Genomic DNA, 17,195 nt, shown 5'->3' with positions numbered 1-17,195 from the left:
AACGGCGTGAAAGACAAGGCTTCACTACTATGGAAAGACAATCAGTTGTGACCCATATTCTGCTTAATTGTCCAGAAATTCAGCCATATCTTAAGTAAGTGTTAAATTATATTATCAAATTACATAGCAATAAGTGATTACTAACTATCAAAATTGTACATATCAATATCAGCTCGTTCGTAAGTACATGGAGCAATAAAGCCATATATACAAGGTTTTCCAAATGGCTAGAAATTATATAAGTGTGAAAGCTTATACTGAATCAATGGGTATGATGTTTTCATTTTATAGTAAATTGTATTATTTAGAAATCAATTTGTAGGTTTATGTTGGATACTCAAATGTCGAACATTCGTTATTTGTGAGAGAAATCGCATTCGGGCCTGAATCTCATATTCATACAATGAATAAATATTGTGTGAATGGTTTTAAGTTTTAAACTGAAGAAGTTTCTATGCACAAGAAAACTAATAATAGTGGTGTGTGCGTTTAAGGTGATGTCGACGGTAAGGGCCAAACTGTAGAATATTATGGTGTCATTCAAGAGATTATTGAATTAAGATATTTAGGTTGGCCTAAAAAATAGTATTATTTCAGTGTAAGTGGTTTGAACCATCACACAGAGGCATAAGGGTGGACCAAAAACATAATATAATTGAAGTTAAGCACACCAGACAATACGGAAGTTATGATCCTTTTATCATTACCCAAAATGCTAAGCAAATCTATTACTCTTTATATCCATTGCGTAAAGATAAGATTGATTGGTGGGTTGTTATTAAAACAAAATCTGTGGAAAGAATTAAAATTAAGAATGTATTAGATGTGGCTTACCAAAATGATGTTGCACTTGTTCAACCACAAGTTGATGTTGAGTTGGAAACCACACTAGAACATCCTCAACACATACTAGAAGAGGTTTCCGATGATGAACTTATAATGCCAAATGTTGAGAAAGAAGTAAACGAGGAATATGAATCATTTGAAGAGGAGGAATGGAATGAAAATGAATATGAAACAACTGAGGAGGAGGAATGGAAAGATGATGAAAATGAAACAAGCGAGGAGGAATAGAGTGGTAGATTATAACTAGTAATTTATTTAATTTATGTTTTTTATATATTTATTGTTACTTTACATACAGATGTCATCTGGTGATGGCGATAGATCTCGGGATCATCTTGGGTTTAGCCATTCTAGTAGGAGTACAAAGAAGTCTAGGAGACCTGTTGATCCTGAAGATATCCCAGGACATACTTTTTTTCAGCGCCGGAGATGCAGCGCCGCCGAGCTAGTCCTACATATATTCATGTTATGCCTTTTGGGACTATAGATCCTTTAGTTTACCATAGTCATTTCCGCACACCACACGACGCTTTTTCTTCTTCACAGATCCGATATACTTCATATGATCAGTCCTACCATCTACCCACAAAGGTTATTGCTCGACCCCAGAGAGTAGCATCTTCGTTTACTCCATCTCTCATATCTCAGTTACCTCACATATCTACTCTAAGACTTAGAGATTCTAGTGTTGAGACTAACATTCTTACAACATCAACTTCACCTTCTTCTGCTAATAGACCAATAGCAGCACATGATGTGCCTAGGTTAGCTCCTGGGCAGAGGGACATACTTGGGAGAGTCATGATTGAGCCTGATGGATCTTCGTAAGTTTAATATTTTATTTATTTATTTTTGCTACATTAATAAATTATTCATGAACTAATTACATGTTTATTATGTGTCTTGCAGGTAGCATTATTCGAAGGAGGCTGCTAGGGCTCTACAGAAGAGTGTTAGGAGGCTATATATTGAGCCCTATCACTTTTGACGGGAGATTCCAAACAGTATCCTCCAGTCGATGTTTAATGATTTCAAGGTATATATATGTTTAAATCTATTTTTTAAGTTACGTTTAATATTTTTACTATACTTTATTTAACTAATTATTTAATGTTATTCATTTTTTCAGACTTTATGTACGTGGGAGTCAAGGTACAATATGGTCATTGTGACCACTTTTGAAAGAAAAGCGAGCGCCAAACTGTCTAGGTGGCTAAAGAAATCTAGGGTTGATCGTGCACCTTCGAGTTGGATGTTGCCTCATATATTTGAAGAATTATGCCGCTATTGGGATGTTGAAGAATTCAAGGCTTTGTACGAACAAGAAAAAAAAGCAAGAGTCAGCCTAAAGGGTGGCTCGTTGCACACCGGAGGTGCAAAGAGTGTTGATACGATTCAAAGAGAAATGGTAAGGTTTCTAAATTTTAAGTTAATTTTCTTAAATAAATTATTTGACAAAATATTATTTTATTAATTGTATTTTTATTTATAGAAAAAAGAATTAGAACGCACTTCCTATGATCATGAAGTCTTTAAAAAAATTCATGTAAAGAAAAAAACTAATGCGTCGAATCCGGATGAGTGGGTGGGGAAAGGGCTGAATGAGCCTATGTAAGTTATTTAACATAATATATAATATATTTTAATTCTAACTTTTATTTTTAATACATACATATATATATATATATAATGATTATAACTTTTATTTTTTAATATACAACAAGATAATGAGTGGCACATATGTGATATGGGAGATTCGATCCAACTAACGCCTGAACAGTCAACTCAAATTTGAATAGAAAAAGTGGTTGGAGGCAGCCACAAGGGCTGAATATATGAAATGGGCTCTAGAAATAATGTACGATGACTCCAATCAGGTTTAGAAGGTATTGGAACGCTGCGTCAAGCCGAGGCCGTTGACGGGGTTCAGATAGCTGCTATGTCTTAGGAAATTGTATAACTTACACGTGCATTGGTAGAATCTGAGAAAAGAAGAGTTGAGAAGCAAAAATGTATGAATGTACAAGTTGAGCAAATTAAAGAACAAGTGCTCAATCTCATCCGTCAACCTCTGCCCTGTTATTCAAGAGGGTCCACTATGGATGAATCCGACAATAGTGATGAATACATAGCAAAAAGTCCTTAAGTTTCCTATGTTAGTTATTAACATTTTAAAATTTTTTGTTAACTTTGAAACACTTTAAATCGTTCTAAATAATGACTTTATTCGTTTTAAGTGTTTAATTATGTTTGTCATTATGTATTTTGCGTATTTTATTTATTGTTATTTGTGTTTGAATGGGCTGAATTGCTATGAAGTGAATTGAATTTTGATTGCAGGTGGACAACAAAAACTGCAGGTTTATGTTGTCCAAAATATTGCAGATAAGAGACGGACTGGATCCTTTAGTCCATCGTTTTTCTGGAATTTTTTAAAACACCAAGATCAAACAGCGACGGATGAAGAACAATAATCCGTCTCTTTATATTAAAAAATTTCTTTTTTAAAAAAATAAAAAGACGAAATCCGTTGTTTTTTATATTTTTTTTAATTAAAAAGATTTAGGGGCGACGCAGTCCATCGCTTTTTTAAAAGCGTTGAGAAAAAAAGCGACGAAAGTGATTGCGTCGCTTTTTCGTCGGATTTGACCAAAAAAGTGATGCAGTCTGTCATATTTTTTCTTGTTTTTTTCACATTTTTTTAGTAGTTGTAATATATGTTACTGTCAAGACAACTATTTAAAAGGTTGTATGTCCTAACTCTTATATATTCTCCACCCCAAGGTCTCATTTGTTTGCACTTAATGAAAATTTTAATATTAGTCATTAAATATGTTTATTTTCAAAATCTGAATTTTAATCATTCAGATGTTAGTTATTAAGTATATTTGTTTTCAAGGTGTGAATCTTAATCATTCAGATGTTAATGATTAAGTGTGTTTGTTTTTCTTCTTTTACAACCTTTTATATGTATGAATAGGTGTGAATGAATAAGTTCTATAACAAAGTCTTAATATCATTGTCTATTTAAAAATTTCTACAAATATAATAGTTCACCGTCACTCTATCTACTTTCACCCACTAGCAATCACCACCATCCATCATCCACAACCACCATCATCAACCACCATCCTCAATCCAACCATGACTATCACCAATCACCTCCACCTATCATCCATAACCACAATCCTCAGCCTAATCACAACTACCGCCAATCACAAAAATCAATTATCATCACCATTTTTATTTTTTTTAATTTTTTTTTACCCCCATTTTGGAGGATTTATAGTGTTTCCACACTTCCCCTCTAGTGTGACTCGAACCCAGAACCAATAACAATCATCACCACCAATAAAAATCATCACCACCAACCATTATTATATTTACTAATTACTATCGATAATTACCACCATTAGTCATTATTATATATCGCTAACCCCATCATCATTCACTATTATAATTAGTTATCAGTATCATTTCACTAATAATTATCAATTGCTACCAACAATAACCACGTTAATCACTAGTACCAACTACTATACCAATACTAACCACCATTATCAGTGAATCATCCCAAATTGGCACATACAATCACCGTCATTAGTCATCACCACCACTAATTGCCATATAAAAATTTTAGAATATTTTATTGATATAATATTAGATCAATTAGCATTTTATTTGAATTTTATATTTATTATTTCTAAATAAAGACAATTTTTATACATTCAAATGTTTAGGAAACAAACAATCCTAACTATTTAATATTCAGATCTTAACATAACATCTTAATATTCAGATGTGCATTCAGATTCAGATATTTTAATCTTAATACATATCTTAATATTCAGATGTGCATTCAGATTCAAACGTCTTAATCTTAATGAAAAACAAATGAGACATAATCCGTGATATGATTCTCTTGTTATTTGTGATGTTGACATGAATAATAAACAATGACAAATTTATATGAAAAAAGTAATCACATGAATTTGTGGTCATCAGACTAAATTCGATATATTATTTATATAATTTTTAAAATATATCTAATATTATTTTAAAACATTCATGATCAAAATAGATTGAATGGTGCATTTATCGAAAGCTTTCCTTCAGATGAAGTGATTGAATCCCACTTATTATCATTTATTCTTTAAAAAGTTTCTTTTTTTTAAGGCAGTCTTCCTTATAAAGCTGCACCATCATCATTTTTTTTTTCTAAAAAATTTTCTAAAGCAGAACAATAGCCAAAACACAAACAACTCTAATTCTTCTTTTCCTTTCTTTATTCCAAAAGTGAAAACTCTTGTTCTATAGCTAATTAATTATCTTTTACTCGCTAAATTATTATTACTATGAATTTTATATCTTATTTTAAAAAGAAAGCTCCCGTTGTTTTGCATTACTTTATTGTCATCACAATACTCATGGTTCATAAACATATCATAAAATCGATCGATCGGCATTAGTTTAATTGCTTGACAATATCATGGTTCATAAACAATAATATGGTCCGTCGTTCTCAATCTCCAAAATAGATATGCACAAGAATATTTTACTAAAGTTAGTTATTTAAATGTTTCTAAAACTAAAACATACTATTTTCAGAAAATTATTTTATAAATAGTAGAAATTTTCAATAGCTCTGCCACCTACACAGAATTTCTATAACATTACAAATGCAAAAGATGAATTGGTGTCCCTTCAGGGTACTCTTCAGCTTGCAAAAGAAAAGAACCTCATCCATCCCTTTATTCCAATCGATTTTTTTTTCGATTTTGTCTCATTAGGATCAATTGCATTGAATACAAATTTTACAAATTTCGCAAATCAACATCAACTCAAAGGTAATATTATATTCCTCTTATTATTTGTGATGTTGAAATTAGTAATGAATAACAACGAATTTATGTGTAAAAAAGATCATATCAATCTGTAGTCTTCAAATTAAATTTGATATATTATTTATATTATTCTTAAAATATATCTAGTATTATCTAAAGACACTCATGATGATCAAAAGAGATTAAGTAATGTACTGATCTTCAATGTAGCCTTCATTCTATCTTTATATATATTAAGTTGTACGCTCATTACTCCTTACTTATAAGAGATCTCACTTCCATACAACAAACCAAAAAAAAGGAAAATGGAGAATCATGCTAAATCCGTGCGCCAGCTGGAGCCATGGCGGTAACTCGCCGGAAAAGTTGTGATGGTCACCGGAGCTTCATCAGGAATCGGCCGAGATTTCTGCTTGGATTTATCAAAAGCTGGTTGTAGAATCATCGCCGCCGCTCGTCGAATCGATCGATTGAAATCTCTATGTGATGATATCAACGGAATCAGCTCGAATTCCTCGAATGGATCGAAGAAGTCGAGTCAGGAACTGCGAGCCGTAGCGATTGAGCATGACGTTAGCGCGAATGGTTCCGCCATTGAAGCCGCCGTACAGAAAGCTTGGGACGCCTTTGGACGTATCGACGCTTTGGTTAATAACGCCGGTATTCGAGGTGAGATTGGTTGCTTATTTTTCGAATTGAATTCAGTATTTGTTGGAGAAGAAAGCTGCAACAGAGAAGAAGAAGAGAAGAAGCAAATGAGGAAAGAAGAAAGTGAAAGAGAAATGAGGAAAGAAGAAGGCAGCTGAAGAGTTTTTGCGATTAACTCTTCAGCTTCTCAATTTTGTGATGAACACGTGTAAATATTCCATCCATATAAATACATATTTATCTTTTACAGTTGGGATTTAAATTTGTACAATTAAATATGGTTATGTCCATATAATTATGGGCAAATAGAATAACATTTTGTACAAATTTGAATAGGATAAATGTAATCTATTTCCTCTTGTCTCTGTTACAATTGTTGTATACTTCTATATAAGTAAATGTACATACTATGAATAAGACACAAAAATTCCTTCTTTCAGCTTCTTCCTTTTTCAATGTTAACATGATATCAGAGCACTTCTAAGCTCGATCCAGATCCGTGTCAAAGACTTAGGCTTATTCCTGGTGCAATAGTGGCGCGACATCAAAATCATCTTCAAAATCCCTAGTAAAATAGAATGCCTGAAATAACTGAAATCAAGTCAGGAAGTGGTGAGAAAGGAACCACATATGAAAGCAGTCATCCTTATTACTTAAACAATTCAGATTCACCTGGTATGACTCTGATCAACACTGTTTTTTATGGAAGAGGATATCCAGGTTGGAGGAGATCCATCCTTTTATCTCTATCAGCCAAGAGGAAACTTGGTTTTATCAATGGAACCTGAAAGGCTCCAGATCTGAAATCTGCAGATTTTGAGTAATGGAGTTGTGTCAATGATATGATCATATGTTGGATATCAAATGCACTATCTAAGGATATTGCAAATAGTGTGATGAGTTCCAAAACTGCAAAAGAACTTTGGGACGGTCTAGAATAGAGATTTGGCAAATCAAATGGTGCCAAACTCTACCACCTGCAAAAGGAATTAACAGGTCTAATACAAGGGAATAGTGACATTGCAGGTTACTTCACCAAATTTAAGAGATTATGGGATGAATTAGATGGGATAAATGTGATTGTCTGTTGCTCATGTGAATGCACTTGTGATGGAAAAACAAAATTAACAAAATCACTGGAAGATCAAAGGTTGATTCAATTTCTAATGGGACTAAATGATGTATATGCTCAGGCAAGAGAAAATATACTTATGATGAATCCCTTACCTGGAATAGATGTTGCATATTCCTTACTTTTGCAGGATGAGAATCAAAGAGAAGTGTATGCAAACACAAATTACATCTTTGATTCTGGATCATTTATGGCAATAGGTCAAGCAAAACAGCAAAACAACAAACTAATTGCTGAGTTTGCAGCATTCATGGCTAATGGACAGGGAAGAAATGCACAGAGATTCAAACATCAAGCAATAAGAGGAACAAACACATATCAGAGGTATACTAATACAAACCAGAACCAGAGATATGACAAGCCACAGAACAAGTTTAAGGGTAAGAAAAAATATGATCCAAATCTATCATGCACTTATTGTGGGAAAACAAGGCATGTGCATGATGATTGCTACAGACTGATGGATTCTCTGCAGATTTTGAGTTCACTAACTCCAGGAACTATCAGCCTCAGATTAAGGCAAATGCAAGTTTGACTCAACAAGCAGATGAAGACATTGGGAAGACAGATTTTGAAATCAATGGTTGAAGTTTTGAGGAACAGTTTAGCAAGCAACAAATTGCAGAAATGATGTAAATATACAAGCAAAGCAAATTGACACAAACAAGAAAGGCAGGAATCAATGCAAATGCAGTGGTTGGTACCATTCTTAAATACTCAAATTCTGTACTCACTAATCTTAAATAAAATACTTGGATAATTGATTCAGGAGCTTCAGAACACATGTGTTTTGATCCCAATTCCTTCTTATTTCTAAATCCTCTCCCTGTGCCTTTGAACATTAATTTACCTAATTCTTTCAAGGTAAGTGTGACCCATATAGGCAGCATCTCCATTTTGCCAGGACATGTCATAACTGATATACTACTTGTGCCATATTTTAAGTATAATTTACTTTCAATTCATAAGTTTTATGTCCAGTTTCAGTATAATGTCCTATTCACTGCTACTGGATGTTTCTTGCAGGACCTTTCAATGAGGAGTCCTTAAGTTTTCAGTGAAGTTAGAGAGGCACTCTATTTATTGGATTCCAATAGTGACAAGTCTAGAAATGTTTTGAATTCAAATGATGTATCTTCAGATCCCATCTCACAATCATTTTTAGTTTTTAATTCAGTACATGTTAATGCTGCTCCTAATGTAAAGCTTTGGCATGTCAGGTTGGGACACCTTCCATTTTCAGCAATGAAACATTTAAGTTTTCTTTCATATGAATCCAATTCTAATTTTATTTGTGACATCTGTCCTAGAGCTAGATAAACTAGACAACCTTTTCCTACTAGCAACATAAAATCCACACACATTTTTGATCTCATTCATATAGACACTTGGGGTCCTTACAAGTGTAGTACTTACAATGGTTTCAGGTTCTTTCTCACCATAGTAGATGATTACAGTAGAGGGACATGGACATTCTTACTGAGTACTAAAAGTAATGCTTTTCCTGTACTAAGGAGTTTTCTATCTATGGTAGAAAGATAATTCAATGTAAGGGTTAAAATGATCAGGTCTGACAATGCCTTAGAATTGGGGAAAAGGACACAAGAATCAACATTTCTTGCTTCTCAAGGAATTTTACATCAATTGTCTTGTGTAGCTACACCTCAATAAAATGGAACTGTTGAGAGAAAACATAGACACCTCTTAGAAATTGCTAGAGGGTTGATGTTTCAATCCAAATTGTCTATGCCTTACTGGGGAGAATCTGTTTTAACTACTACTCATATCATTAATAGACTGCCATCTAGTGTTCTAAAGGGACAGACACCTTATGAAGTACTACTTAGACAAAAACCTACCTATGATCATTTGAGGAATTTTGGGTGTTTGTGTTATGCTTCCACCTTGGGACAAGGAAGAAACAAGTTTGATGAAAAGGCTACTGCTTGTGTTTTACTAGGATATTCTTTACAGCAGAAAGATTATAAACTGTTGTCTTTTGATACAAAGAAAGTGTTTGTATCCAGGGATGTCAGATTTCATGAATCACATTTTCCTTTCAACTCATCTGATACCTCACACACACCTATCTTTTTGAACTCCCTTTCTTCCTCAGATCATCATCTTGATTTCTCCTTCTACAGTCACTCAGCTCCACCTGTTAATGATCTTTTTTACCCAGCTACACCCTCAGTACCTCCACTTAATATTTCTAATTACAGTCCACAATCTAAATCCACACTTCCTCAATAAACAACCCCTACAGCTCAACCTACATTACCACACCTTGACCCTACTACACCAAATACTTCTACCCTTGTTCCTATAAAAAATCTACCAAGAAGGTCTAGCAGAATATCTCATGAACCTGGGTATTTAAGAGATTACATTTGCAATAGTGTGATGTTCACTGATCTATGAAAAGCTTATTTTGGTCACTCTTATAAGCCTAAAAGATATGCTTTCTCCTCCTTATCCCTCTACAATCAGCAACTATTTCATTCCCGTTCTAATATTACTGAGCCTAGCTATTATAGCCAGGCTTCTCAACATCCAGCATGGAGAGAGGCCATGAACTCAGAGATTCAGGCTTTGGAAACTAATCGAACCTGGGATGTTGTCTTGTTGCCTAAAGGGAAAAGAGCTTTACCTTGCAAATGGGTATACAAAATAAAGCATCTCTCCAATGATAGCATTAAAAGACTAAAGGCTAGACTAATCGTGAGGGGGGCTATACAAAGAGAAGGTATAGATTATGGAGAGACTTTTTCACCTGTTGTGGAAATGACCACTATCCGGTGCCTACTTACCATTGCAGCTAAGAAGAAGTGGTATGTTTCACAATTGGATGTCAACAATGCATTCTTGCATGGTAACCTCCAAGAAGAGGTCTTTATGAAATTTCCTGCAGGACTGACACCTCCTAGCCCTAATCATATCTGTCTCCTGAAAATGTCCTTATATGGTTTAAAGCAAGCTTTCCTACAGTGGTATGCTCGGCTTGCAGGAACCTTAGCTTTCAAAGGCTATTCATCCTCTTTAAACGATTATCTCTCTTTTTTAAACATAATGGGACACTTATTTCCATCTTAGCAGTCTATGTCGACGATATTCTCCTCACAGCAAATGATTTGAATGAACTCGAGAATATCAAATATTTTTTCAATACAGAGTTCAGAGTTAAGAACCTGGAGAAATTCACCACTTTCTTGGCATGGAAATTTTGCGAGAAGACCATGGCTTTATTGTAAATCAACGCAAATTTACCATGGACCTGCTTCATGAATTCAATGTCTCTCATCTGCCTGCAGTTAATTCTCCACTAGATCCCTCCTTCAAGCTTCGAGAAGATGATAGTCCTCGCTTGGATAACCCCACTCTTTATCGTTATTTGATAGGCAAGTTGAATTATTTGACCAACACTTGCGTAGATCTATCTTTTGTTGTTCTTGCTCTGAGTCAATACATGCAACGACCCTATTTGTCATATTTCTCGACTGCCTTATGAGTTTTATGATACCTGAGCTCAGATCTGGGTCAAGGCATACTACTATCTTCCAATCCATTATTTTCTTTGCTGGCCTTTTGCGATGCGGACTGGGCATCTTGTAAAGATTCTCGTAAATCAGTCAGTGGCTTTTTCATTACCTTCGGAAGAGCTCCGATCTCTTAGAAATCGAAGAAATAAATCTCGATCTTCTTTTCCTCCACAGAAGCAGAATATAGGTCCATGCGTCCTGTTACTGCTAAACTTACTTGGTTAGTTCGCCTTCTTGAGGATCTTTCTGCTCCAATTTCACTCCCAATTCCGCTCCACTCAGATAGTCAAGCTGTCATCCATATAGCTCGCAATCCGGTCTTCCACGAGCGCACCAAACATGTTGAGTTAGACTGTTATTTTATGCGCCAATAATTTCAATCCGGTTTGATTACCCTCTCATTTATTCCCTCCAAAGACCAACTTGCCGATCTTTTCACTAAGCCCCTTTTTGGGGTTTCTCACCGGGCGATTCTACACAAGTTGGGGGTCATGACTCTCCCCTCCAACTTGAGGAGGGATGTTGGAGAAGAAAGCTGCAACAGAGAAGAAGAAGAGAAGAAGCAAATGAGGAAAGAAGAAGATAGTGAAAGAGAAATGAGGAAAGAAGAAGGAAGCTGAAGAGTTTTTTAACTCTTCAGCTTCTCAATTTTGTGATGAACACGTGGAAGTATCCCATCCATATAAATACATATTAATCTTCCACAGTTGGGATTTAAATTTATACAATTAAATATGGTTATGCCCATATAATTATGGGCAAATAGAATAAAATTTTGTACAAAATTTGAATAGGACGAATGTAATCCATTTCCTCGTCTCTGTTACAGTTGTTGTATACTTCTATATAAGTAAATGTACATACTATGAATAAGACACACAAAGATTCCTTCTTTCAGCTTCTTCTTTTTTCAATTTTAACAGTATTTTATCGTATCCAAAGTATTAGTGATAGGAATATGAAATATCTAATTGTTGAGTATGAAACTCGCGAAAAAGTTATTTTTCTAAGGTCATTCTCGAGGAATCATATGGACAAATTTAGGATTTTTTTTCCTGAAGGAATAGTTCGTGGAAGTATAATTTCCTTTTTTTTGTTCCAACCGATGTCAGGTATCCATTCGAATACATAAACTTCTTGGAAAAAGGAAAAAACTTTTAAAAAAAGAATTGCAAGAGTTTAAAATATTTCCACAAATTATGTAAATGGGTCATAAATGAGATATAGAGCCCGTTTGGATGGACTTAAAAAAAATAACTTTTATGTATGAAGTGTTTTTAGAATTTTAAAGTGCTGGAAGTTATTTTTATAAATAAGCAGTTGAGTGTTTGGATAAAAGTGCTTAAATGAGGGAAATGATGTGAATTTTAGGGTTAAAAGAATAAAAAGGGTAATTTGGGAATTTAGTTAAAATATAAGGGATATAAAAGTAATTTTCATGGTCAAAGAAAATGACTTTAAGCACTTAGAAAAAAAAGTTAGGAATTCTAACTTTTCATTTTTGACTGACTTTAAGAACTTTATGGCTTAAAGTTAGGCAAACACGTCTAAAAGCTAAAAAGGGACTTTAAGTTGGTTTTGACCAACTTAAAGCCCATCCAAACGGGCTCATAATCGAGCAAAAGATAACATAAAAAATAAGCCAATTTGTATCTTTTGGTGGGCATTACTATTATTGCTTAGGTGAAAGCTACGTAGAAAAATGGAAATGAAAAGGTGATGTACCTAACATTCCAATGTGTATGTGAACATTCTCCACGATTAATATTTGGTAGCTGGTTTGAGTTATGCATGTGTTAGTAATGTAGAAATTAGTTATGAGTGATTTATGTATTATTTTATGCATATATTATTTATGGAGGGATTAATTATTCATGTATTAGTCCTAAATGTATTTGTTATTCCACTTTCTATCTTGCATAAAATAATACATGGGTTCCATCATAACTTATACATGTTTTAGTTATGCGAGTTTTAAAATTCTTCGTGCAAGCTTGTCAATTGAAGGTGTTACTGTTTCAGAATATGTGAAAGAGCTTTCTTACCTTATAGTAATTGGCTTTGTGTGACATCTAATTTGTGAGTTGTATGTTATAGGCAGTGTGCATTCTCCACTGGATTTATCAGAGGAGGAATGGGAGAATACCTTTAAAACGAACCTAAGAAGGGCATGGCTGGTGACCAAATACGTTTGTATACATATGCGCGCTGCCAATCAAGGAGGATCTGTTATTAATATCTCTTCTATCGCTGGTCTTAATCGTGGCCAATTACCAGGGTGTCTTGCTTATGCCTCTTCAAAGGAAGCTCTCAACAGCATTACAAAGGTATAGTGTCTTGTGTTTCCAATACTCTTAGGATTGAAAATATATGAAGACAAGGTAGTGTCTTTGTTAGTGCAGCAGCTGCACTAACGAAGAGTGGTTGCCACACAAACGCGTATGATAGAGCCAGAAATGTGGATCTAATCATGGTAAATGTGGACATAGGACACTAATAAGAGGCATTGTTTTGTTCAATTTCTGATTTACAATCTCATTTATCATTTGTATTCTTTAAATGTAACTAACAGATGATGGCCCTCGAATTGGGAGCATACAAGATCAGAGTGAACTCAATATCACCAGGACTATTCAAATCTGAGATAACAGAGGGTCTTATACAAAAAAAAAACTGGCTTCAAAACATTGAATTGAGAACCATTCCTTTGAGAACACATGGAACATCAAATCCTGCTTTGACTTCAGTAGTGCGTTATTTAATCGACGATTCCTCAGAATATGTTTCAGGTAACATGTTCATAGTAGATGCTGGAGCTACTTTACCAGATGTCCCAATTTTGTCATCCCTCTAGTCATAGAGGAAATCAAATTAGGGAAAGAAGAGAGGCTTGAGTTTGGTTGCAGTTTGAACAAGTTCTTGCCTCAAGGAAATTTTATGTTTTGGTTTGAATTTTGAAATGTTTAAGGTAAAGAATGTCTTTTATTTCTTGGAATTGTTTTTCCTTTGTAAAGCTCCACCATTGATTGAATTGATTAAACTCCCATGAAGTAAAGTTTATTGTTTTTATAAGGTTGAAGTAACATTGTTACTGAGGCTTCTTTTTTCCGCTTTAACAGCTTTAATAGTGGATGGCAGTGTTAGAGAAGATGTACTTTTATTTACTTAATTATGTTTAATATGTGTTCTTACTTCAATTTTATCACTTAATCAGAATAAACAGTTGCAGTTTGATGTAAACATCGGTATGAACAAAAAAAATTTCTATGTAACATTTTTATTTATTTTTATTGTGGTAAAGGATTTGTAACAAGGTCTAAACGAATAGTTAACTTATGTACTCGACTTGGAATCTATTCTTATGATCTTTGCTCACTAAACAATTGCACTAATGTATTAAGAAATGACTTAAGTTACTAATAACAGTAAATTAGAAAGCAAGTGATAAACTATCTGTGTCGTATAGAGTAAAAACACTTGTATTACTAGACCTTGGCTCAAAAGGAGGTTTATCAGGTAGAGAGATTGACGTGTGTCTAACTAACTTATATTATTTAATGATTGACATGAAAAACATATTTAAAAGAAAATCTGGAGAAAATTTCAAACGAATCCAAAAAATTTAACTGAAATTTCAGATTTCGTGTTAGTGGTGACGGTAACTCATAAATATTCTAGTTGATTTTACTCCAAAAATTCTTCTTAAAATTCATAAGTTCTTTATTTTCATTGAAGTAGGTACATATAAAATATAATTAATCTCTCTAGTGCCTTTTTATATTTTGTTGTGAGTGTTATATTATGACAAAAAAAGTAATGTCAGTTGTCTTGCTGCTGATACTTATATTTAAAAAAGTTAAATTCGAGCAACTATTCATATCAATAGTAGACTAACATTTCTACAATTCAACTATTCATATCAATAGTAGACTAACATTTCTACCAATTGTGATAAGATAGTTGAAATTCATTCATTCCTAATTAGAGATCTCAAGTTTGAACTTTTGAAAAATAAAAAAATAGCCCTGCAATACACGATTTTAATTTAATCAAATTTCAATACAAGTATCAAACATTGGATGAGAAATCACAAATATCAAAAAAATTACGTGTATCGAAGCCACCTTTTACACGAAAAATATATCCACTTTTTTATTTATTGTATAACTTACATAAATAATATAGTGTAAAAGGTTAATTACAATTTTTTTCTATCTTTTTTCAATTTACAAAAATCTCTTAAAAATATGATAATTCGGATACATTAATTCAGTAATCGGAATACATTAATTAGGATTTTATGTATCGGCAGGTAACATTTAAAGCATGATACATTGAGCATAAATATAATTTATGAATCATAATTAATGTATCTGAATTACTGAATTAATGTATCCGGATGGAAATAAGAGATTTTTATAATTTTTTAAAATGAATGGGAGTAATAAAAAATATGATAAATAAAGGAGTGTAATTAGGTAACTTTTCCTTTATTTTATTTATATGTTGTCTCACTGCTTTGAGACTTTCCTAAATAAAACTACAATTGCAATTTATCAACCACTTATGAGACTATCAAAATCTTCGACTTAGCTCCCTAAGGTAATTCATCTGGTCCTTCCCAACCTATACAAGGAGAGTGGAATATAACAAAAGGAAAACATGGTCCTAATAAAATATAACACAAACTACTATTCTATTTATCATATTAGTCGAGTCGATCCTATTCATTCTTATCTATAGATAAAGCTAGAGAGAAATTATGACCTAGCGGATGGAGAGGGATTCGAACCTCCAAAATTTATTAAATACTTCTTGGAAAACTTAAACTTTTATGGGTTAACAAATACTAATACAAGAATTTTTTTGATACATTCAAAAGTGCGGAGGGAACTTTACTTTACCATATGAAGTTATGAACGAAGACATAAGGGGTTGATTTCGAAATAAACGTTCTTAGAATAGGAAGAAATGTTCAGTTTTTAAACTTTAGGGATCAAAATATATTTTATTGGAATATATCTTCTGGTTTTACGTTTCTCGCACATCGAGCACAGAGAGAAGTCTATAGCACTATAAGAATCCCAGCGAAGCATTGTAGTTTGCCCCTTCAGGGACATCCGATAAAATTGGAATGATACAGAGAAGATTACCATGGTGGAAGAAGAGAGTCTCTTTAATTTCCGAAAGACCCTCGGTCTTTGAATTATATTCCATTGTGATTTTTTTATGGTTCAATTTTTTTTTCACATCTAAATTTGGCTGTAGACCTTACTCCTGCCTCGTGGAGGAAGATAGTTTGTTTCCGAAAGACCCTCGGTTCTTGAAGTTCATTCCATCGTGATTTTTTTTCTCTCTGCATTGAAGAAACTAGTGTTGAAGGAGGAACCTTACTATGGCAAAAATCGAAAAAAAAAAAAGGAATTCAATGAAGGTCCTAGTGTTGTTTTAATAAGAAATGGTTCTTTTATATGCTTAATTGTTACTTATGCTTCAAAAATGTTGAAGGGTGCATGTCGAATCCTCTAAAAGTAGTGCATTTGGATCAGCCAACACTGGTGCAACAACAATTTTAAAGAGTCCGATCAACTTAGATTGTTACTATAGCACCAATTGAATATGTGAAGGATGTTAAGACAATCGACTATTCTGTTTGTTAATGTTTGTGGATCTCGGAGTGTTTTATCAATTGCTACTCTTTTTCTTATCATTGGAATTGCTGATCTAAATTTTGTATGTCAAAAATCAGTACCATAGGTACATGAATTTTTTGTGTTCTAATAGCATAATCAACAATTTTTTGTTTATTGAATTATGTTTGAAAATATACACGATCGAAGAACCAAAAGAGATACTGGTATAATACGAGCTCTCTCCGAGTTGGCATACAATGTTGGTGGAGGATTTTGTAACAACAATCATACATAATGAAATTAATTGTAGAAGATAGAATTATAGCAATAGTATAATGTAAAGGTTAAAGGACACTGAATTTTGCTTTTTATCCACTGCAACATGTATAACCTCAGGATAATATTTTGTCAGCTCTTTGGGGTTAATTTCACGAGGCATATTTTACATGTTCCTCAAACATGTCTAAGAACTACTTCAAATATTTCTTTATGGGTAGCTGTAGATACATCATACGAGAGTCGTCTCGTTATTGTACACTTATGAATGTGACAT

At 33.5% G+C, this 17,195-nt stretch overlaps 1 non-coding gene and 1 pseudogene across 2 annotated transcripts; both read left to right on the top strand.

Annotated features, from left to right (window-relative positions):
* Window positions 1-5,995: 5,995 nt before the first annotated feature.
* Window positions 5,996-13,880, top strand: LOC129902729 (uncharacterized; annotated as a pseudogene). The gene is made up of 3 exons (XR_008770151.1): window positions 5,996-6,359; window positions 13,107-13,336; window positions 13,582-13,880. The product of XR_008770151.1 is annotated as an uncharacterized LOC129902729 (transcript).
* A 2,233-nt stretch (window positions 13,881-16,113) lies between these two features.
* Window positions 16,114-16,212, top strand: LOC129904825 (U6 spliceosomal RNA). The gene has a single exon (XR_008770499.1). It is a non-coding gene; the product is annotated as a U6 spliceosomal RNA (small nuclear RNA).
* The last annotated feature ends 983 nt before the right edge of the window (window positions 16,213-17,195 follow it).

This window comes from Solanum dulcamara, chromosome 9 (assembly GCF_947179165.1).
Source record: "Solanum dulcamara chromosome 9, daSolDulc1.2, whole genome shotgun sequence".
In the NCBI taxonomy this organism is placed as follows: Eukaryota; Viridiplantae; Streptophyta; class Magnoliopsida; order Solanales; family Solanaceae; genus Solanum; species Solanum dulcamara.
Note: the sequence above shows the minus strand (reverse complement) of the source record. Positions and strands in the feature narration are given on the sequence as shown.